The following is a 24448-nucleotide window of genomic DNA, read 5'->3' on the forward strand; positions in this document are numbered from 1 at the left end:
TCTTTTTCACTTCCTTTTTCACTGAACACATCACTTCTTCTTTTGAGAAAGTTATCAATGATGATACAAACGTGGGCAAGCTGGTGAGAACCTGCCAGTAGCTCCTCTGGTGGTGCGCACGTGAGATACTTTCTCTTTTCTCTACACTTTTTTCCACATACATACTTGAAATCGGGGGTATGTGTTAATATGAGAGGACTGACTGACTACTTTTTTTAAGCTTTTTTAAGATTAGTGGGCGCACAGGATTGGACTATAGTATGCAATAGTTTGCTGGGGATTTTGATAAAAATATCTTCCCCTTTTTTCCAGTCCTTTATATATTTAGATTAAGTGCCCGGATGTGCCAGGTCTTTGTTGTAAGAATAGTTGTTGAGTGGAGGGTGTCTTGGCACATTTTTGCCCTCTAAAGCTCCTTATTGGAAATAAAGAGAGAGGCGGCCAAACCCCCAGATTCAACCTGCTGAGTGACTCTAGAGAGAGAGCCTCATGGGAGAGAGCTAGAAGGGAATAGTTCAAGGAGGAACGATGGCTGCCTGCCATAAAAGTGGAAACCATGGCCTACTTGCCCAACCCAGGACTACTACCGGGACCATGGCCAGATCCTGCCAAATTTTCTGCAGTACCCTGGGTATTAAGGGGAAAGGCGGAAGCACTACAGGAGACCTCGAGGCCACCACAATGACAAAGCTTCTATTGCCAAGACTTCCCTGGTTGGGATTAGGGAACAGACGGGAGGTAGCAGAGAATTCACCTTTGTGGTAAATAGATCTAACCATGGAGGGAGAACCTCTGAACCACCTCCTGAAAGACCAGGAAAATAAACTGCTTGGAGAGAGAGGAGATTGACCTCTGCCGAGGAGCATATCTCCTTGGCCAGCAGATAAAGAGAAGGGACTTCCTAATTGTTGATAAATGCCCTCACAATCTGATTATCTGTATGAATGCAGACTGCTTGATTTTTGATCAAAGGCAGTATCCAAAGAAGAACGGCTCTTGCTGCAGCCAATTCCTTGCTACTGGATTAATTCTGAGCATCTAAAATGGATCACATTCCCCGTCCTTTGATCTCCCAGAAGACTATCCCCCACCCTTTTTTGCTGGCATCTGTTGGACTGACTAGAGAACTGGGCTGTTTCAACTGGAACCCCTTATGCAAGTTCCCTGGCACTGAGCACTACAGGAGCGCTAACCTGATCAGTGAAGAGACTGGAATCAAAGCCGTGAAATCTTGGGAAAGAGGAATCCAGCAGCTTAAGAGATGGTAGACTAATGAATAAAGATGCAACTGGCTCCAAGGCAGCAATCTCCACCTTGCTTCACACCTATAAGCAAGCCAATGCTTGAGTCTTCTAAACGAGGTCTGTAAGGTGCCAAAACAGTCTGCTCAACCTGTCCTGGAAAAGAAACACTTCTATATCTATGTAAAACCAAGCCCCGATTAATTGAGGTTTCTGCACGGTTAGAGACTGGATTTCGTGAGATTGATCAGGAAGCCATGACTCAGAAGGACATGATATACTTCTGTCTGGATGATTGGTTAATAAGTTCTTCTTTTTCAAAGACGATAGACAATATCACAGGAGTATAAAATAGATACTTTTAGTATGAAGAATATCCACCAAAGTAGCCAAAAGCTTTCTAAAAACTCTTGCGCCCAAGGGAATCCAAATGGCAGGACTCAAAACTGGTAACGATGAGCTCCAATTGTAAAGCATAGAAACTTGTGATGGTCGTAGAAGATTGGAACATTTAGGTAGGCATCTAGCATATCCAGAGACATTAGAAATTCCCTGTTTCAGCAGTGGGATTATGCTCTGCAATGTTGTCATTTTGAAAGAAGGATGAACCAGGTGTTTGTTGAGGCTTTTCAAATCTAATACCGGATGAAAGTCCTGTGGGGGCTACTGCACTTAGCATTGAACTTAGAATTGAGTGCTGGAGAGGGACCCAGATAATAGCATTCTTGAGAAGCAGCTTTAGACCCCGTCCTGCAGCGCCTGCCATCTTATGGAATCCTTGAGTAGAGGAGTCATTCTGAAATAACCTGAAGGAACCTCCATAAAGTCCAGTCAATAACCTTTCTGAAACTACCTTGACTGCTCTGCCATCCGGGACGGTGGTGGTCCATATTGTTTTGAAATTCTTCAAATGAACCTCTACTGGAACATACAGTTCATAGTCATGCTTTAGGAGGATTTGCATTCGAGGAGCTGGGAGCTCGAGTCGGGATTGTCAGAGTTAGGGGCATTACCGGCCATGAACTCTATCTCGAAAGGGTGGGACAGCTCTTCCCTGATGAATGCTTTAACAGCAGTAACCACATTTTTATTCACGGTTGTCTTTTTGATCATGTTCTCCAACTGTTGACCAAGCAGCCTGGAGCTATCAAAGGGTAATTTCATAAACACTAATTTTTTAGATAGATCTGCCTTACAGGATTGCATCCAAGAATGACGGCGAGTTGAAATTGCTGTTCCTGATGCTGCTGACGAAGAACACAGATTGTCAAAGGACACAACTGATAAGAATCGAACTTGCTGCTCCATCAGACTCAGAAGGGTCATGCAGTCTAGACTCTCTGACATGCGACCTGCCAGAGACTGAAAGTCTTACGCATCACAAAATTAGATGCAGCATATGATCTTTTAATTGCCACATCCACTTTTTTATCCACTGAATGTGGTGGGGAGGCATTTTCAGAAATTACATTACACTGAGTGAATAACCCTACCATGAGAGTATCCACTTTGACTGTAGCTGGAAATTCATCAGAAAACTGCTCAATAGGATACCTATTGGAGGGGAACAGTGGAAAACAGGACTTCTCGAAGTGCTTCCAATCATGCTTAATACTCTTGTAATTGCTGCATGCATTACTCCTATCCCTATAGATACTGGGAGGAATTGTAAGCCATGCCCGGTTCCTACATTGAGAAGACAAAGGATGGATGGCAGCGGTAGCAAGAGAAAGGAAAACACAGAGGACCAGCAAGAAAGACAGAGAATGGCACAAAGAGGGATAGAAGTAATGAGACACGGAGTGAGATAAAAAGATGATGATGACACAAATAGAGTAGTGACAGATGAAGTGACAGGCAGATAGAAATATAAAGTTAAATGTGATGGGGGCCTGACCTTGCAAGATGGCCGATGATAAGTACTGACAATAAGCTTCTAAGACCCCAGCCATGATCTGGAGGAATCCAGCACCCAACCAACCAAACCACTGTAACTAACTCAGTGGGCTCCCTAAATAATGCCAGAGTAATGCTACTGATGATACTGAAGGAGCCTGTGGCATATCGAGGAGACTGCCTGGCCCCACTGATCCCCTATTTTCCCACCCACGGTTTTGCACCTAGGATGATTGCTGGTGGCTGCTGGCTGCTGTGTGGCTGCAACACTGGGACAGTAGACCACTTCCAGCAGCAAGCCCAGAGTGGGCATCAAAGGAAGAAGAGAGTGTGGTCTGGAAGGGTGCCTATGAAGGCAGTCAAGACTAAAAAATAGGCAGGTGGAGGAGACTGACAGACTCTGCGGCATGGAGAAGGGATTGGCCTGGCCCTGTCGCCTCCAGGTATGTCTACACACAAGATGGTGGGTGGTTGAAGATAGCTAACCAAGACTGTAGTGTTGCAGTATGGGCCTGATTCCTGCTGCAAGAGATCAACGGCCTGGGCAAGGGAGGCTGCCACGGCAAAACAAAGCTGATGAGTGGCTTGGAAGCTAGCTCCTGAAGGACAACTAACATCCTGTTTGATGCAGTGTGTGTGTGCAGGGCTGCGTGGTAAAAGTAGGGTGTCAGAATCAAAAGGAATTCCAGTAGGTTGGATTCTGGTAGGGGTGCAGCGAGGTTGAGACAAGTTCAACTTAGAGTCAAAGAACACTATATGGTGCGCTTACTCTTATAGTGACGGCATTGCAGGAATTAGCACCGGGTTTGAAGTCAGCATCAAAGATGGTGCTGAACCTGAAGTGGATTCAAGAGGCACAGATGATGCTGAGGGCAATCCTGGCAGAAGTGAGACAAGGGGCTCCTGTGGATCCTCTAGGACGAGATGTGTCCCAGAAGGAGCCGGAAGCATGCCAAAAATATGCAGCATGATCTCCTTGAAGTCCTCAACTTGTTGCACTGTCGTCGATGGACTAGGAAATTCAGGGTGCATCAGGCAAAGCTGAGTAGCGGCTCTTCACGAGTTTGGGAGTGAGACCAGGTGTCACATTAACACCCTCATGCCTGGCGGCACGCTAGCCCGATGTCCTGCTGTTGCTGAGGCACGCCGCTCCTCCCCCTTCCTTTCTCCTTTGGCTTCCGGGGCATGTCCAGAGTTCACGCCTGGCCGTGGTGAGGGTGTGATGTGCTGCACCGTTAGCATCGGAGTTGCAGAGACGAGTGGCGTGGAGCGGCTCTGAGGCAGCGGAGGACACAAGCTGCGTGTTGCTCCCTGCTGTTTTTCGTGGTTAGGGACTTGGAGACGCGGAGACGCGGAGACGCAAGCTCCGGGTGGAGCCGCCCGCCACGGAGATGCGGTAGTGAGATACGAGCACGCACGCAGAGCCAACTGAAGCTGATAGACGAATGCGAAGGCAGAGACGGACTGCGATGGCGAAGAGGCGAGGGCAGTGAGCAGTCAGCAGTGAGCGGTGTAGTTGTGGGGGCATGCGGCACTGCAGCACTGCGATATTGAGCTGAGCAGTGCTTTAAATGGGCCGGTACTCACCGGTACTGAGTACCGGCACTTCTTATTTTTATCTCTCTGAGTACCGGCACTTTTCTACTGCTGAGGAGAGTACCGGTACTCATGAAACGCTGGTGCTGGCGGCCGGTCTGTGACAGCCCAGGCACTTCTGTAGACCTGAGCCGAGCCCCCGCTTAACTGTTCAGCTTGGGCTCATCTGCATACCGTCGGTGTGTTCACCATCACGCTGTGTTGCAAACACAGAAATCGAGGCAGCCCGGTGACAACGCTATTCAGAAAGCCATGGGAGGTAACCAGGTTCAAATAGCTTTAATCCCACCTGACTCTTTTGTTAAGTGTCTGCTTATCCCTGTCTGCTTGCCTGTGATTGTTTTTGTGTGAGAAAAATACGAGAGAAAGGGGGCGAGAATATAGACACTCATGGAAGGTATATCAAAGGAAATGTGTGGAATGCTTGTGTGTGCACGTCTGCTTGTTTCTTTCTGTGTTGCTCTAGAATATATAGTATTGTGCTAAGCAACAGCAATTAACAGTATTGATGTTGCACATATTAAAAAACAAAGAAATGTTAAAATATCACAGCGTTTGGCTTTCCTTGTGTAATGAGTAAACAAACCTTCTTTGTTTATTGAAAGACATTTCTCATGTGTTTTGGTATGTGCTGCAAGTAGTATAGAAGTCAAGAAGTATCGGCATGACTTCTAAGCCCCGCCCCAAGCCCCGCCCACTTGCCACATTTAAATGAGTACCTGCACTATTTTTCCACCATTTAAAGCACTGGAGCGGAGTATGCTGAGTGAGCAGAACTCTGGGCTAGTGGAGACCGAGAGGTGTGGAGAGACACGGGGGGGGGAACCAAGGCTGTAAGTAGATACGGAGTGGTGCTGGGCTCATCAACCTGGGACGGTGAGCTGTTCATATTTATAAATCCCTCGGGAGTTCCAGCGCATGACTACATCTCGCCTGATTATACTATGTGCTTGCTTGCTTGCTGCTATTGACTGGCCAGTTGTCCTATAGCTGCCCTCCAGTTGTCTCCCGTGTGCGCTGGTTATAAACGACTTTCTGGTGGACGGATGCTCATTGTGTTCCGGGTACAAACCAGCTACCTGTCCATACGACGAGGTGTCCTACGTGGAATAGTGAGCTACAGACCAGGTTTAGGGAAGATAATTAAGGGCTAGGCCTGCGAGCTATGCGGCAGATGATCCTGAGAGGGTAAACAACACGAGCAGGAGCTCTAGCCATGATCCCCACTCCCCCATCGCGAACTCAGAAGGCTAGGCGACGAGCAGCACAGTCCAGTATTTTGGCAGCCAGGAGAGGAAGAACTAACCAAAAAGTAAGGGGGGAAATAAGCATTATGAGCTCACAAGTCGCTCTGCCGTCCCAGAAGTTTTCTCCTACGATATCGGATTCTCCTGGAACTTCTTCAGGCTCTCTAGGGTCTTCTCCAGAAATAAGGTAGGGGGTAAAGTCCCCAGCAGAGCGGAGGTAACAGACGCTGCTAGGTCACACATGGAAGCAGGGGGAGGTTTGGATAAAGCGCTAGAGGAGGCAACACCACAGCATTCCAGCACTAGGCAAGCAGTGAGCACAGACACTAGTGACACTATGCAGATGGGAACGCCACAATTTGTTGTGTCAGACAATAGGAGTGCTAGAGCGCCACGTTATTCTGAAATTTGTAGGGGTGCATCATATTCACCGTTAGTCCGCACCCACATATTATTCAAATTAGTTTAGATGTGACATAGAAATTGTATTATTAGAATCGTTTAACATAGGTGTGATTGGAAATGTAACCATGATTTTCACAAAGAATAATGTCGTAGAGCATTGCAAATGTATCTTAGTAAATGTATAATGGTTGGTTTTTATGTAATGCAATGTGTTAGGTTAACGTGTGCTATGTTAAAGTTGCACGTGTAGGTTGCTTATTTACGTTTAAAAGAATAATGAACTAATGCTTAATGTGTGATTTAGTAATGTGCTTAACAGTGTAAAGGCCTGATCGCATATATGTTTAAAGAGAAAGGGCTGTTCATTTCTTATGTTAGCTAACATTGTAGGCCGAAAATGATTTCCCTTGGTAAAGGCTTTGGGTTTCAGGATGATGGAAAATCTTAGAGAAGAGAAAAGTTTTTCGTTCCCATGTTTTTGTTGCAGGTGCAAGGACATTTAGCTCGTTAGAGAGACTAGGTCTTTGTTTTAGGAGTTAGGATGGTACGAGAAGCCAACAGGGGAGTACATTGGAATTTACGGGTGATTCTTTCAGCGGAGAAGGTGCCTGTATGTGCAGTTATCTTTGGTTGTAATAAAATCCTACAAATTTTAGATTCGGAGTCAGTGGTCCTTCCTAAATGAGATTTGATTCTGGTGATTATGAACTAAGAATTGGGTTTCCTTCCCTCTACATTATTTAGCAGATAAAAAGATCCTGGCGACCTGAGAGGATTCTTGGTGAGAAACAGGTAGGCAAGAATCCGGTCCTATCAGTTGGTAGCAGAGTAGGATGGTTATCTCTGATAGTGAGGGGAGATCTAGATCAAGATAAGAGATTTTAGAGGCCCATAGAAGTCAAGTGATGGTGACACATCGGATGGTGAGCGGCGGACGGCGGCGACTGATGGAGATTGATAGAGAGTAGCAGTGTGGCGGATAGCAGCAGTTCGTGGAGGAGTGAGTATTAATAGGGTGAGATGTTTTGTAGATTGCGGTGTTGATTTGAATGTGTGATGTCTTGCGGAGTTGGAGTGAGTGTTGAGTGATTGTGAGATCAGGCTGTGAGCGTGCGCAGCCCGGGTAAACGTAGGCTCGACGAGTAGCTTAAGTGATTGGGGTGTAGAAGACACCCAAGGTAGATGTTGTTGACCATTGAAAGGGGGTCGTGAGACATCATCGATTACCCAGACCGAGATAGGGGGAGCGAATGTGCGAGTGCATGAGTAACTGACGCTGGTCGTGGGTTGTTGTATGTGGAACACTGAGTGATTGAAATCTATCAGTTGAGGCGATTGTCCGGTCGTTTCGCAGAAAGACAGTTGCCAGTTGAGGTCGACAATTTCGAGAGAGACTGCCAGAGGCGGTCAGAGAAGTGATTGTCCGGTTGTTTCGTGGACATATAATTACTTCAGCATGTGAATGGGACGAATGCAAGGGTGTGATGTGAATTGTGAAGGAGTGGAACTGCTGCGAGCGGAGGAAGCGTGACGTCAGAAGGTGTCGCGCTGCGATAGGTCGGTTGGTGTGAGTCGTGCTGCTATTGGTGGATGAAAACTAAACAAAACAAAGAGAGTGCCAATGCTGCACTAGACTTTCGAAAAGATTTTTACAAATGAACTGAATTAAACATATCCATTTTTTCCATTTTTTGGTTGATTTTAATCAAAAATATTTTTATGCAAATTTTTCTTATTATTTTGCACGGTTATATTGAAGTGATTAAAGCATTTCACAAATAATCAGAAAATACAAAGAATTACAAAAGATACATTCCAAATATTTACACTACATAGACACATATAAATGACAACACCACTAGCGTACCTCAAACAATCAGACGACAACAACACTCAAAATGCACTAAATACTGACTAAACACAGTAAAACAAACAATTTACACACTTGTATGTACAAAAAACATCAGGCCATCAGCGAATAACACTTGCAGTACTTCTAAACGCTTATTTTTTAGTTGTTTTAGCAGATGATTGGCCAAAGGCGAAGATAGGTCAAGATAGGTCAAGATAGGTCTACGCGTTTCGAATCCCTTCACCGGGGATTCTCATCAGGACCAACACTCTCTGGGAAACAAAAACGGACACAACACTGAATTAGACCAGTTGGCCCCTCAATCCTCAAAAATTAGATTAACCGTTCACCTATATTCGGGAACCTTACCTACAACTTGAAAGTACGCAACCCAGGCTTTCAATAAAGAATAAATGAACGTCCAACGGAAAATCTGTGGACAGCAGAGAAAAAGTTTTCAGAAGAAAGACAAGTTCAAAGAAAAAATCAAACGTCTAAACTAATGTCTAATGGCTTCAAGGTGGAGTGGTCTGATGATCGAAATCTTACTTGCTAGGACAGAAGATGTCTCGTAAGTACATATATATCCCCTTACTCCTCCTGGTCGGAGTTGGCTGTGCTTCCGTCTGTTTGTCGGAAACGGCGTGTAAATTATATCACCAGCTGAGATCTGAGGACAGATAGGAAACGGAGTCGTTAGACCGCGGCTATCCACACTGTTTAAACTATTTCAACACACACGATAGTTTCGTCCTGTGAGGTCTCTTAATCGTGTTTACCTCTTTGTCCCGTTAGTCGAACGCCATCGGAGCCATCGCGGACCGTGCACGAAGTCGAATGTTTGGGCAAGGAAGTGGTAGCCATTTTGTTAATCCATGACGGCATCCAATTGCAGGGCGGAGCTCTAGGGAATTCTGGGAGATGTAGTTTGGCCACGATTTGTGTCCTTTAAAAGGGACAAAACTCAACGAAAGACAAAATCAGAAAATCGCTGGGGCATCAACCTTTTAGGTGTAATTTTGAGGTGTGATATTTGAAAGCCCGTGACTATTAAAATGCCTGTCCCGGTTCCGAGCTACATTTACCGACCGGTTTTTTGTTGAAAAAACTTTATTGTGCAATATGAGTGAACACTGCATAGTGAACACACTGTACGGCAGTGTATAGCTATACGTCCGACTTTATAATAAATGCGGGTCGATTGATGGACCAATCCTTTACCCGTGTGTAGTTAGACTCCTTTCACGGGGCTCATAAAGAATTGTACTCCTCAATTCACCAAGTCGCCTACCCGAGGAAAGGTATCGCCTCAGTCAACTAGTTCAGGGGCTCAGTATCCAAGAGTGGAAAGAGGTGTGCTGGAAGGTGCATCATCAGTATAACAAACGGACGGCCTTGTGTATTTCATAAAGCACCATATTGGATGCCAGAAGACGGAGCCTTAGTTGGTTAATGAAAACTTTAGGGGTTTTACAGATTATAGATCTCGGATAACTCGTTCAGTCCATCCACTGATGTATTGAACTTGATGATAAGCATAGCCTCTCTTTTAACCAATTTGGCGTCCAGGTCGCCACCTCGGTTATCTTGTGTGACTTTTGAGATCACAGTCCATCTCACATCTTTTTGTATTCATTGGAAACATAACACTTTCTCAAATTGCAAAACGAAATATGTAGTATACGGAATTTTTTGCCCATGCGACAAGCTGTATATTGGGAAAACAAATCAGGAAATAAGGATAAGAATTCAACAACATAAATCGAGGGTACGTAAGAATGTGCCTAATGCCCCGCTGGTCAACCACTGGCATCTCAATAACCACACAGAAAAAGATGTGAGATGGACTGTGATCTGTGCTAAGGCAAAGAGTGTAGATGACGATGACAGTGATACAGATGACAGTCTAGTAGAGAGGTTGTTGTCTGAGAGACCACCTCCATAGAATCCAGACTCGTATGAAGGGAAGTCAGCTCAAGCTGAGGAGACTAGTGCATCACAGACTCAGTCAGAGGTGAGAGTAGAAGGGAAAATCTCGACAGGAACTGAGGGCACGAAAAATTAGCCCGTAGTAAACACAGAGGTTGGGAGAGGTGTGAGGTTACCGGATGCTTTAAAGGTACCGGTTACCATTGGACCCATTGTCTCAGTTTACGACCCAGATCAAGAGAGGGTTGGGAGTTTAGTACAGTCAGCTGTAGGATCGAGGAGTATGGTAGAGGGAAATGGAACAGTGATCGGAATGGAGCAGACTCCAAAACCTATAGAAGGGAGTACACCACTGCCAGCCACCGCAGACTCCTCTAGGGGACAGGTGGATGCGAGGTCAGTGAGACCGAGGTCTTTGATTGATTCAAGATCAGATTTGCGGATGTGGACACCGCCGGTGAGAAATCAGAATCAGAGTGAGAGAACTGTAGAAAGTGACCAAGGCAATTTAGGAAATCGTTCTGTTTCTAGGAGTATGGCAGAAGGGATTAGACCTCAAGAGTACGATGAACGGAATGGGGCAGCTTGTCGAGAAATACTGAAGGGAGCCTTGAAAGGAAGAATGTTAGATGTGGTAAGTTTGAAAGCGGAAGTAGACGAAATAATAAGTGGAAATTTGCCTCTTGAAAGGACATACATGTATGAGCAGGATGAGTTACTTTTTGTAGTGAAGGATGTGACTGCGCATGAGAAATTGTGAGAATTGGCCAAAAGGTATGATGTGGATCTGTCCAAAACAAAGTCATTACAGGGAAGCCATAGCTTGCAGTATAGCGACCAAGAATTGGAAGAGAAGAGGGTCATGGGATTGAGGTCCCATATCAAGGATTCGATTATAGCAATGCGTGCATGGATTATGCTTGACAAATGGGAAGAAAGGTGGTCTAAGAAGAAGAGTTCTAAAAGGACGATAGGAGAGACGCCACCTCCAGGTGGGGGGATGGTGGATGTAGGAAATTTCCCTTTACAAGAGGTACAGAATGGAGGATATGTGCATGTGCCTTGGAGTAGGGGTGATTAGGCTGCATTTACAAATGACTTTCCCCGCTTGCGGGAAAAGCCCGTCGAGTGGTATTAGCAGGTTGACTGGTTTGTCAAGATCTCAAAGGTGTTGTGGATTGACTTGAATACGTTGTTTATATTGTGGTTCCAGGTGATTTATGGTCCACATGTAAAATTGCTGTTGAGTGGCCAACTTCAGAGCCTGAAAGAGATCCTGTTTCGAATGGTCCGTCACCAATAGTCATGAAGAAGTTTGAGCAAGTGATCACATGGCTAAAGTAAAAAATTTCACCTCAGGATATTGATTGGGTTAAGATAGATCGGACAGTCCAAGAACCAAAAGAGACAGTGCATGAGTATTATGAAAGACTCTTGCAAGCCTTCAAGCAGTACAGTGGATTAGATGCCTTAGAGACTAAAGACATGGGACAGTTTGTTTCGAAGTTTGTGTTGGGGTTGAGACCACAGGTCAGTCTTATGATTCAGCAACATCTGATATGTTGGCAGAATAAGCCTGTAGATGAGCTCTTGCGGTATGCCAGGTACTGTAGTGATGAGATAGAATCGAAGCCCAGGAAAATGAAGGATAAATTGATGCTTGTCCAGAAGCAACCGGTTGATGCTCAGTCTGGTGGAGGGACGTTAGGAAGGAAGCAGGGAAATAACCAAGGAGGAAATCAGAATGCCCAGAATCAGGGAAGACCAAAGTCAGTTGACCCCAAGACAGGGATGGATGTGGCGACATTGAAAAAGACCACTGTGTGTCATCTTTGTCATCAGGTTGGACATTGGAAATGCAAGTGTCCCTTGAACCCACTAAATCAGGTGCAGCAAGAAGTAGAGATAACTCAGGTACCTATACCTGAAGTAGTTACCACAGTGACTAAACCTAGGATGGTGAAAGGGGGGACTATTAGTCCGCAGGTGCAAGTTCCTCAGCCATCTAGGGTTCAAACTGTTCAGCAGGGAGTTCGAACTTATCAACAGATGCCCTTGTTCGAAGGGAGTGAGGAGTTCGGTCCAGACCCGTTGGCATGACGGTGCCTGAGGGGGAGGAAGACTGCACACTTGGAGCAGTCTTGGAGATAGACCAGAGGGGGCAATTTGTAGAAGCAGATGTTGATGGTCACCCTACCACCTTTTTGGTTGACACTGGTGCTACCCGGTCTACTGTAAGATAAGCAGTAGTCCCTAACCTACCCCTCTCTGGACAATCGATCCAAGTTTTTGGCGTAGCAAATAAGAGAATAACTAGCCCACTGACAGAGCCAATTCCTGTGAGAGTAGGAACATTCCGAGATCGACACCAGTTCGTGGTGTGCGATTCGAGTCCAGTTTGCCTGTTAGGAAGAGATCTGTTGTGCAAGTTGAATTGCACCATCTATTGCACACCAAAGGGAGTTGAAGTACAGACAAAGGATGATGATGCGACCTACAAGGTTGCAAACCAGCATGTGTGCATAGAAATGTACCCAGCTCTGACAGTGGAGAAGCTTCCACTTGACTTGAGGGATTCTGTGTCACTTGATGTTGGGACTTCAGTGGAGAAGAGATCGGATTGATCAAAGGCATAGAGCCAGTGAAGGTTCAGGTCAAGCCGAACGTAGAATTCCCTAGGACACCCCAGTATAATTTGTCACCTCAGACTATTGCAGGGATAAAGCCTGTAATTGAGTCTATGATCAAGCAGGGAATTCTGAAAGAGATCATGGGTAGCCCGTGTAATTCAACTATCATGGGACTACAGAAACCAAGTGGGAAATTCAGGATCGTACAAGACCTGAGAAAGGTCAATACAAGAGGTCAATACGATAGTTGTTCCATGTTGTCCGGTGGTACCGAATCCATCTGTGATATTGTTTCAAATTCCATGTGAAGCTGAGTGGCTTAGCGTGATTGATCTGTGCCAGGCATTCTTCTCGATCCCACTCCATGAGGAAAGCCAATTTTCAGAACTCTGTCCTGGTGCAATACACTGATGATTTGCTTGTTGCCTCAGAAACAGAGGATGCTTGTAGAATTGATACCATTGCATTACTGAATCATTTGGCTGAGAATGGACACAAGGTGTCCCCGAATAAATTGCAGTACTGTCTGAGTGAAGTACAGTATTTGGGTCACAGAATTGAGAAGGGCAGGAGAGAAAGGTGTCATCGCATTGAGGCTATTATGAACATGCCTGTGCCCACCACTCAGAGAGTAGTCAGAATGTTCTTGGGGATGGTTGGCTACTGTCACCAATGTATTCCCAACTTTTCCTTTGAAGCAACGCCTGTGCAACCGCTGACGCACAAGGATGTGAGTGATCCGGTACCATGGGTCAATGACTGTTTAATGTCATTTTTGAGGCTGAGAGAAGCCCTGTGTCGAGCTCCAGCTTTAGGGATGCCTGATTACAACAAGGCATTCACATTGTTCTGTTGCGAGAGAAAAGGTTGTGCATTGTCAGTTCTGACTCAGAATCATGGAGGTGTCCGTAGACCAGTTGCCTACTTTTCCGCTACTTTAGATCCAGTAGCTTCTGCTTTGCCCGGATGTCTCAAATCTGTTGCTGCAACAGGTGTCAGCATTGAAAGGTGTGAGAGTATTGTAATGGGACATCCACTTACAGTTTTTGTGCCACATTCTGTTGAACTGTTGATGACGAGGACCAAAATGTGACTTTGAAGAGGTGTTCTGTTTTAAATCCCGCAACATTGATGCCTATTCCAAATACAGATGGTGACGATTGTAAGGATCACGATTGTCTCGATGTGACTGAACTATGCACCAAACCGAGACCAGACATTGTTGATGAACCGCCCCCTGACCCTGATGAAATTTTCTTTGTGGACGGTTCATGTTTAAAGAGACGATGTTGGTCGATTGAGAGCAGCATTTGCTGTATGTACCATCACAGGAGTGGTTGAAGCTGCTTGTTTAGAAGGAGTACACTCCGCACAGGTAGCTGAAATCATTGCCTTGACCCGTGCCTGTTTGGCTGCTGATCAGATTCGGATAACAATTTACACTGACTGTCAGTACAGGTTTGGTGTGGTTCACGAGTTCGGACAGCTGTGGTCACAGAGAGGGTTCATGACACCTTCTGGTTCGCCCATTAGAAATGGGGAATATGTGAAACAATTGTTGGAAGCATTGCAATATCCGAAGGAAATTGCGGTTGTCAAATGTTCTGCCCATTTCAAAGGGAGTGTCTTTGGGAAATAATTATGCTGATGAAGTTGCCCGGTTTTGTGCAGAACAAGGATGCATATTTACAGGAGGGTACACTGGAGAAAGCCAAGAAAGAACTGAGCTCAGCATTTAGCCATGGCCGATACATGGGAGGAACTAAAACGATTGCAGGATGAGGTTCCTGATCAAGAACGAAATAGCTGGATACGAGCAGAATGTGAGAAGGGAGATGTGGATGTGTGGGTTTCGAGTGATGGACGAGCTGTGTTACCGGAAAATCTATTGAACCCAATGGCAAGATTGATACATGGTGCAGTACATCTTGGTAGAGACGCAATCGTGCGAGTGTTCAGACGGAGATGGTACAATCCAAAGTTTCGTGCGGTTGCTGAAGCTGTGTGTCAGAGGTGTGTTACATGTCAGCAGATGAATGCAGGAAAGAAGACTGCTTTGACTTTGAATCACATTGGGAGGTCAGGAGGTCCTTTCAATAGGATGCAGTTGGACTTTATCGAGATGCCGAAGTGTAATGGGTTGAGGTACATCTTGGTTGTGGTATGTGTCTTTTCAAGGTGGGTGGAGGCTTACCCAACACGTAGGTGCGACACACTCACTGTAGCTCAGCTGTTATTGAGGGAACTTATCCCTAGGTTCGGATTTCCGACCTCTTTGGAGTCGGACAGAGGGACACACTTCCACAGTGAGATCATGAAATTGCTCTGTGCTGCCTTGAATGTGGATCAGAGATTGTATTGCAGTTATCGACCAGAGGCTTCTGGGATTGTGGAACAAGTTAATGGGACTTTGAAAGCGCGGATGGCGAAAGTGTGTTCTTTGACATCCCTGAAATGGCCTGACGCACTGCCCTTGGTCCTCATGAGCCTTCGTAGTGTTCCTGATAGGAGAATGGGGTTGTCACCACTCGAGATCCTGATGGGGAGGGCAATGCGATTACCAGCAATACCTGCTACTGCTTTGATTAACATCACAGATGACTTGATTCTCGACTACTGTAAGGGACTGGCTGACGTAGTCCGTTCTATGTCCCAGCAGGTGCAAGCAGCAACTGTTCCAGCTGCAAGTGACCTGTGCCACGACCTGTGCCCGAGAGACTGGATGCTTGTCCGCAAGCACGTGAGGAAGAGTTGCCTGGATGTTCGTTGGTGTGGCCCGTACCAGGTAATACTGGTCACGAACACGGCAGTGAAGTGTGGGGGACTGCCGAACTGCGTGCATGCCTCCCATATCCGCAGAGTTCCAGCACCCTTGGAAGATACAGCCCCTCTCGCGAATGAAAATCCAGCTGAGGTGGCAGGGCCATCTGAGAGGGCAAGTCAAGCTGTGAGGGTTGCTGATGCAGTTGGTTGTGCACTAGATCAAGCTGAAAGGGGTTGTGCAAATCGAAGCCCCAAATTTGACTCAGATGGAGAGAGTATTGTTGTAGGTGGAGTAGAGTCAAATTCTGTCAAAGAAGGAAGTAGAGATTGGCACCTGAAAGAGATATTGCCCAAGTTTCTGAAACATCTGAATCTGAACAGAGCGACGAAGAAAAAGCTCAAGGTGGTTTGAGAAGGTCCAGGAGGAGAAGAGTGCTGTGTCAAATGGTACGCCTCACCAGAGTGGTCATACGCTGTGACTGATGCCAGGAGTGTTGAGCTCAGGGAGACCGAGGTCCTTGACGCTGGTCGGCGATTCTCCGAACCTGAAAGTGGATGTGCTGTTGCTGGTTCCAGGAGTGGAGACAGAAGGAATACTGACTCTCACTATTCCAAATCCACCACTTCTGAGCAAGATTCGTCAGCTGATCCTGGAGACGTTGGTTTTTCTAACCTTTGGTTATGTGCCACCGCATCAGGAATTAGTGGTGCTTCGTCTTGAACTTTTGCAGCGTGTTTTAGAGATCTTGGGAGCGGATCTTATTTTGGACTGAAGGTGAACCTTCGTGTACATAAGAGTCTAAGAGAGGATAACCTAGGCCCGAGTGGAAGGAGAATAAATTTAGAGACTTTCCGTCAAGACGATGAAAGAGGGCTAGGGAAGTCTTTTTGTGGATTGCGTAAATAGGGAACTGAAAGTTGCAAGGGGGATTTCCAGCTCTTGAAGTTTCGTTCGAACTAGTTGACAAGCGATATCTGGAGGAGAAAAGAGACTCTTAATTGTTGCTGAAACCAAGAACTTTGCAAAAATGGCAGATGCTGGAAATACTGACCGTAGGTCTAAATTAGTGATAGGTACACTCATAGGGTTGGTAATAGTTTCTATAGCCATAATAGTTATAGCCTTGTATGTCGTTTCACATGAGCAAGAAAGGGAGGTACAGGGAACACCTACACCTACCACTTCTAGCCAAAAGGAGGTAACTATAGGAGCTAAAAGAGCTTTACTAATTGAAGAGAGTCGTAGATTTCACATAGGTATATCTAGAAGTGATTTTAAGCTTAATGCGTATGCGAAGTTGTTGTACGAGTATGTAGATGCGATGGATGTGAAAGACTTAAGTCTGCATGCAGTTGCCTTCTTCAGTAGATGATGGTATTAGATACCATCACCTTCCACTAACATATGGAATTTCTTGAAGTTTGTTGCTTAGTATCTTTTATGAAAGAGGTCAGTTTGAGTATTTATTTTCCAATTACGATGCAGTACTTCCTGAGGCTCCAGCTTACAAGCATTTGAATAAATATGATTACTACAAGTCGGAAGACAGACTGCGGAAGTATTTCATACCGTCTTTGGAACTGGATACGGCTTATGCTCACCGACATAATTTGACATGTTCATTGTCAGATACAGAGAAGAAGTTTGTACGTCAAGTAGAAGATAGATACAGAAAACTAACACAGACACGAAATACAGGAGATAGTCCAGTAGATTGGACTGATGAGGAGAGATTACACAGATCTAAGGGGAGTTATGGACCCATAGCATTGGACCAGGTGCAAAAGGGGAAGTTGTGTGTGAGACGTCCTCAGACCTACTATGAAAAGGTTTTGGTAGGACAAAGTACGTGTGATCATGTTTTCACTATGGAAGATTCAGCTAAGAACTTTTTGCAAGGCTCGGTGCAAGTGATTCCAACTGTATATTATGTGTGCGGAAGGAATGCCTATGTGAGGTTGCCTGCGAATTGGTATGGTACATGTTATTTGGCCATTATTTTCCGAAAATCTATCATGCAGAAGATATGGAGCTTTTGGAGACTGGACATCATTCTAGGCTGAGAGAGCTGTGAGTGCAGGAGCAGAAATTGGTGATGTATTTGGAGCAATAATACCGAATTTGGGTGTGGTTTTGAATGATGTGAAGATCAGAAGGTTGGCGACTGTGGCTGATGAGTTGTCGATGAATACGGCAAGGTCCTTGATATTGGTGGATGGAGAGATGTTATCGATAAGGACGATGGTTTTGCAGAACCGCCTTGCTTTAGATGTATTATTAGCAAAAGAGGGCGGAGTCTGTAAACTATTGAAGGTTCAAGAATGTTGTACGTATATTCCAGACAATAGCAAGGATCTGGAGACATATATAGACAACATTACCACGATTCATCAAGAAATTGAGGATCTGACCGAAGAGGGGGTGTGGGAAAAGATTGGTAAAGGATTTGGTCGAGTGGGGAATTGGTTTGCGAATTTGGGAAAAGGGTTCCTTGGGTAAAGAGGAAATCGAATTGAAAGAGCTCTCAGAGCGAGTGAGAGGCGAATGGCCAGACTGCAGGACAGTCAATATCAGAATATTAAGAATATGGAAAGATTCCGACGGGGGAGGATGGCGACAAGTACTGTTTAGGTCGGTTCTTTCTCCAAGGGACTTAGAGCTAAATCACAAAATACCAGCCCACGGAACACCTGTGGAGTGTAGGCCGGTAATCTTCGGTGGAAACACTGCTCGGAGTCAGGACTACAAGGAGCCCAAAGCACAGCCTCAGGGATCGCTAAAAAGCATATGCTGCTGCAAATTTACACAGTGCCCAGGGTTTCAGGCTGCACGGACTCCACGAGGGATGTGGATCTCAGAATTGCTGAGAGCACAGATCAATCTCAGAGACCACAGAAACTCACCTCCTGTGTTGCAGAAATCTTCAGACTCCGTCAGGAGCTGCATAGATGTAAACCGGTCAGATGCGTTTCAGGTGCCTGCTTTGCCGGGGAGTAACTCCTTTACTCCAAGGGAGATTCTTCAGTCATTCAACGAAGTATAGATAGTCAAAGTACTTGGTTTCTGTAGCAGAGTTTCGTCCAGGTAAATCTAAAGTCCTGTAGCCAGGGGTTCCTACTTTATACCCAAGGAAGGGGTGGGACAAACTCTTGGGACCTGCCTATGGGAGGGTCAGGACAGAGGGCTGGCTACAACCATGTCCTTTGTCCAGTTTCGCGTCAGAGCAGGAGCAAATGGATCCTGCAACCGGTTTGAGCTGGACTATGCATAAGGACCCCAAATGTGCCCCCAGTGCAGATATCAAAGCACTCTCAGAGTGCACCCACCCAGCCCCAATACACTAAAGCCTGTCTGGGAGGTGGTGACACCTCCATGTGACAGGAAACCTATTGTCCAACCGTACCCTGCTAGAGTTTTGCCCAGCAGCAGGAGAGCAGACTCGTGTTTGTGGCTGGCAGCATCCATTTTGTGATGCCAGGGTTTGTAAAGCTGATACCGGGTGTACCGGTGTGGTCTTTTTTCTCCCTCTAGTAGGGTGGAATCATACCTCCCACACCAGTAACTGGTGTGGAGGTATGATTCCAAGGTGTTTGACACCAAACTCGACATATTTCCATGCAGCCGTTTTAAAGTTAGCATTTACCGCGAGGTTATAATGAATTAAAAGCATATGGTTGGCTGCATCACAAACAACCCTGGAATAGAGGTTCCGAAGGCTGCAGAGGGGCTCTGCTCATGCAGGTGCACCCTCTCACATAAAACCCAGCACACTGCCTTCAGGATTGACAAGGCCTGCCATGGGGGTGACTGATAGGTTTATATGTGCAGTGATATGGAGTAGATATAGTGAATCTGGATGATCAGTTACAATGGGGGCCCCAAATGACCAAGAACAGGGGGGCTATGGTCAGGGCAAATGCGGCAATTTTTAATTTTGCCACAAAGATAGGGAGGAGACCAATAGGTGCCATGTTAAAGGTATATCAGGCTAAAAGCCTGGCTATAGCCAGTTATGGGAGTGAAATTTGGAGTCACACTATAGTGAACTTGTAGCAGAGAACAAATTTCTTAAGCGCCTGAAAGCCTCTCTAATTTGGCGGCCCATGAAGAATTGGGGGTCCCGTACCCGAGTGACACCTTGGCCTCACGCCCTCTTGTATTCTGGTAAAAATGCTGGTTGAATCAGGAGTTAAACCTCACCCACACGATAATGAGAGAGTGCTTGACACTTGATAAAGCACTCCAAATTCCATGGCTTAATTATATTAAAAGAAGCCTGGAAGAGGTAGGTCGCATAGAGCTATTTTATAAGCCTGAAACTATCACCAGGAAGGATGTGGAACTAGTTAAGGTAGCCTACCTATCATTAAAGAAACTGGATAGGGACGAGCAGGAACTCAAGAAAGTAAGTGTCCGTAGGTTTTTAATGCTCAAAACAACTCCACTTACTGAGCCTTACCTCCTAGGAACCCTGTCCACACATGAGAAGTTTCTTTTAACCAGGTTCCGGCCAAACCTCTTTCATCTTCTGGTGGCTAGACCCAAGGGCTGTCACAGAGGACAAGTGTTAGCATCCTGTGTCTGCGACAGCCAGTCTCCACAGGATTTGCTGCACTTTATGTTCTTCTGCAAATTTTATTTAGTTCCACGGAAACATTTCCTGGTCCCTATTCTAAAGAAACTGAATTTTAGACAAGCTCACCCAGCCCTCTTGTATTTACAACTACTGAATGAGGATTGTATATTTTTTGTCGTGGGTTATTTAAAATCGATAATGAAATCAAGGGCTTGTATGGATGTATAACGTGGGAGTTGTTGCTTCTTTGGGTAGATAATAGCATGTTGGCCTAAGTCCCCTTTAGGGAGTAAAATGGAAAGCAGACCTATTTTATTCTTTCTACGATGTTTTATGGAACGTTTGTTCCTCATGAATTAGTAGCTTTGCACATTCCGATCTTTCTTTTAATAATGTGAAATATCCTGGAGCGGGTTTGTTTTTTATGTTGTGTTTTAACATGCCTGATTTTATGTATATGTTGATTTGTAACTTTTATGGTTGCCCTGGTGTAACCGAATAAAGTTTAATTTGATTGATTGAACCTACATCTAAGTAAGGGTTGCATGCACCACCTTACACGGGCTGCTGTAGCAGACCTGTTGTGTCATTTTGAATGGTCTCCCAGGGGTGGCATAATTCATGCTGCAGCCCCTGAGAGGCCTCTGGGGTACCTATGCCCTACGTACATAATATACCATATATTAGGGACTTATAAGGGTACCCCAGAATCTAATCTGTGGTGTACCTAAAGCACATGCAATCAATTTAGAGAGAAAGCAGCTAGGCTGGGGTCCTGGATAGGGGGATCCCAGCCAGACTAAGTCGAAAACAGTGAAACATCAGCAAAAAGTGGGGGTAACTTTAAGAAGCAGATCCTACTCTACTACACAACCCCTGACCTAAACATAAGGACATTACACTAACCTTGACCTGTTGAGTCTTCATGGTCTAAGTGGAAATAGCTGGAGAGTCCATCTGCATTTGCATGGTTACTCCCAGGTCTATGTTCCACTGTATAGTCCATCCCCTGTAGGGAAATGGACCACCTCAAAAGTTTGGGGTTTTGACCCTTCATCTGTTTTATCCATAAGAGGGGCTTATGGTCTGACTGAACAATGAAGTGAGTGCCAAACAAGTATGGCCTCAGCTTCTTCAGAGCCCAAACCACAGCAAAGGATTCCCTCTCAAAAGCTGACCAACGTTTCTCTCTGGGGGTCAGCCTTCTGCTAATAAAAGCTACTGGCTGATCATGACCCTCATCATTCAATTGTGATAACACAGCCCCTACCCTCAACTCAGATGCACCTGTTTGTACAATGAATTGTTTGGAATAGTCAGGACTTGGCAGAATGGGAGCAGTGCACATGACCTGCTTCAGGTCATCAAATGCCTTTTGACAGCTAACTGTCTACTGAACTTTGTTTGGCATTCTTTTAGAAGTTAAGTCATTCAAAGGGGTCACTATGGATCCATGACCTTTGACAAATCTCCTATAGTACCCAGCCAGGCCCAAGAAAGCTCTGACCTGAGTCTGAGTGGTTGGAGCAACCCAGTCCACAATGGTCTGGATTTTGCTCTGCAATGGTTGAACCTGGCCTCCACCCACAAGGTGGCCCAGTTACACAACCTGACTCTGCCCTATGTGGCACTTGGTGGCCTTCATAGTTAAGCCTGCTTTCTGCAGGGCCTCCAAAACATTTCTCAGGTGGACCAGGTGATCCTCCCAGGTGAAGCTAAAGACAGCAATATCATCAAGATAAGCTGCACTATAGGCTTTCAGACCTGTAAGGACTTTATTCACCAACCTTTGAAAAGTGACAGGTGCATCCTTCAAAACAAAGGGCATCACCACAAATTGGTAGTGCCTGCTAGGGGTAGAAAATGCTGTTTTTAGCTTTGCATCATCAGCTAGTCTGATCTGACAGTAGCCAGCTGTTAGGTCAAATGTGCTCAAAAACTTGCTGAGGCCAAAGTATCTATAATCTCATCTGCCCTAGGGAGTAGATGGGCATCAGTCCTAGTGACTGCATTGAGACCTCTGTAGTCAACACAACACCTCATCTCTCTCTCTTACCATCTTTGATGTGAGGTTTGGGTACCAAGACTACTGGACTAGCCCAAGGGCTATCTGAGGGTTCAATCACACCCAAATCCAACATCTTCTGGACTTCAGTCCTGATACAGTCTCTGACGTGGTCAGGTTGCCTGTAAATCTTATTTTTAACAGGCAGACTGTCCCCAGTGTCCACTTCATGAGTGCATCAGGTAGTCTGACTTGGAGTCAGTGAGAACGTATGTCTAAACTGACTGAGAACTTTTCTGCAATCAGTTTGCTGCTGGACAGTGAGACTGCCTGCCAAGGCTACCCCATCAACTGAACCATCATCAGGGTTCTGAGAGAGCAGGTCAGGGAGTGGATCACTCTCTTCCTCCTGTCCCTCATCAGTAGCCATGAGCAAGCCCATGTCAGCCCTGTCAACATATGGTTTGAGCCTGTTGACATGGAGCACCCTATGGGGGCTCCTGGGAGTTTCAAGGTCCACCAGGTAGGTAACCTCTCCCTTTTGCTCAATTATGGTATGAGGGCGACTCCACTTGTCTTGGAGGGCTGCTGCGGCCACAGGCTCCAACAACCATACTTTCTGCCCTGGCTGATAAACAGCCAGTACAGCCTTTTGGCAATACCAGGCCTTTTGCAATTCCTGGCTAGCCTCAAGGTTTTTAGTTGCCTTCTTCATGTACTCAGCGATCCTGGAACGGAGACCAAGTACATAGTCCACAATATCCTGTTTAGGGGGTTTGAGAGGTACCTCCCATCCCTCCTTCACTAGACACAATGGACCCCTAACTTTGTCCAAACAGAAGTTTAAATGAGCTGTAACCAACCCCCTTCTGTGGAACCTCTCTGTAGGCAAAGAGAAGGCAGGGCAAAAGTATGTCCCATCTGCGCCTAAGCTTTTCTGGGAGACCTTTAATCATGCCCTTGAGGGTTTTGTTGAACCTTTCAACTAACCCACTGCATTGTGGGTGGTAAATTTTGAATTTACTCCACACTCCTTCCACATAGAAGTCAAGTAACTAGACATGAAATTAGTACCTCTGTCTGATACTACCTCCTTAGGGAAACCCATTCTGGAAAAGAATCCCAGGAGGGCTCTTGCCACCACAGGAGCTGTGGTGGTTCTAAGGGGAATTGCTTCTGGATACCAAGTGGCATGGTAGAACAAGTTACTTACCTTCGGTAACGATGTATCTGTAAGAAACATTAGTTAGTTAGATTCCTCACCTTAAAATATCCCCAGGCGTCAGGCTGGATCCAGAAAGATATTTTGTCAGCAATACCCCTTGCGCGTCGCTAGGCGTCGTCTGCGGCTCCGCGTCCGCCATCGGCGTCGTGCGCCGGAATGACGTCGTCGGAGTACTTAGACGCCGCCCTCGCGCGCTGACGTCAGTTCTTGTACATAGCTTTCCGCGCCAGGAACGCAGAGCCATGCAAGAGACCGACACTGGTGCCAAAAAATCTAGGGCCCTGAAAAGGATAGCCTTAACCCTAGATGTCAGTTTGCAGAACGGGGAGGATGGGTGGGTCGGTGAGGAATCTAACTAACTAATGTTTCTTACAGATACATCGTTACCGAAGGTAAGTAACCTGTTCATCTGAAAGAAACACGTTAGTTAGATTCCTCACCTTAGAATAGATACCCAGCAATATCAACCCCGGTGGTGGGTCTGCGAACCAAGATCACACCAGAAAGTCCTGGAGAACAGAACGGCCAAAGAAGCCGTCTCTCCGGACTTGGCTGTCCAGGCAATAGTGCTTGGCAAACGTGTGCAGTGAAGCCCACGTCGCCGCCTGACAGATGTCCCGCAAGGGAACTCCCCGGCCCAGGGCAGTAGTAGCCGCTGTGGCCCGGGTGGAATGGGCCCTCAAACCAACAGGAGGGTCCTTTTTTGCCAAGGAGTAACAAATTTTAATACACAACACGACCCACCGCGAGATGGTCAGTTTGTGTACCGCTTTCCCCTTCTTAGCTCCTACGTATCCAACAAACAGTTGGTCGTCCACCCGGAGCTGTTTGCTGCGGTCCAAATAAAAGGACAGCGCCCGTTTTGGGTCCAGACAGTGGAGCCTCTCTTCCTCTTTTGAAGGATGCGGAGGCGGAAAGAAGGTGGGCAACGTGATAGATTGCCCGAGATGAAATGGAGTCACCACTTTCGGTAGAAAAGAAGGACGAGTCCGGAAGACAACCTTGTCCGGATGAACAGAAATAAAGGGAGGCTTAGATGACAGAGCCTGGAGCTCACTCACCCGTCTAGCCGAGGTGATAGC

The 24448-nt window shown here is 46.0% G+C and overlaps 1 protein-coding gene across 2 annotated transcripts in view; it reads right to left on the bottom strand.

The window, feature by feature from the left end:
* The window catches only part of ZBTB11 (zinc finger and BTB domain containing 11), a 2099144-nt gene that overhangs the window by 15105 nt on the left and 2059591 nt on the right, over positions 1-24448 (bottom strand). The window lies entirely within an intron of this gene.

The sequence above is a fragment of the Triturus cristatus genome, chromosome 8, assembly GCF_964204655.1.
Source record: "Triturus cristatus chromosome 8, aTriCri1.1, whole genome shotgun sequence".
NCBI lineage: Eukaryota > Metazoa > Chordata > Amphibia > Caudata > Salamandridae > Triturus > Triturus cristatus.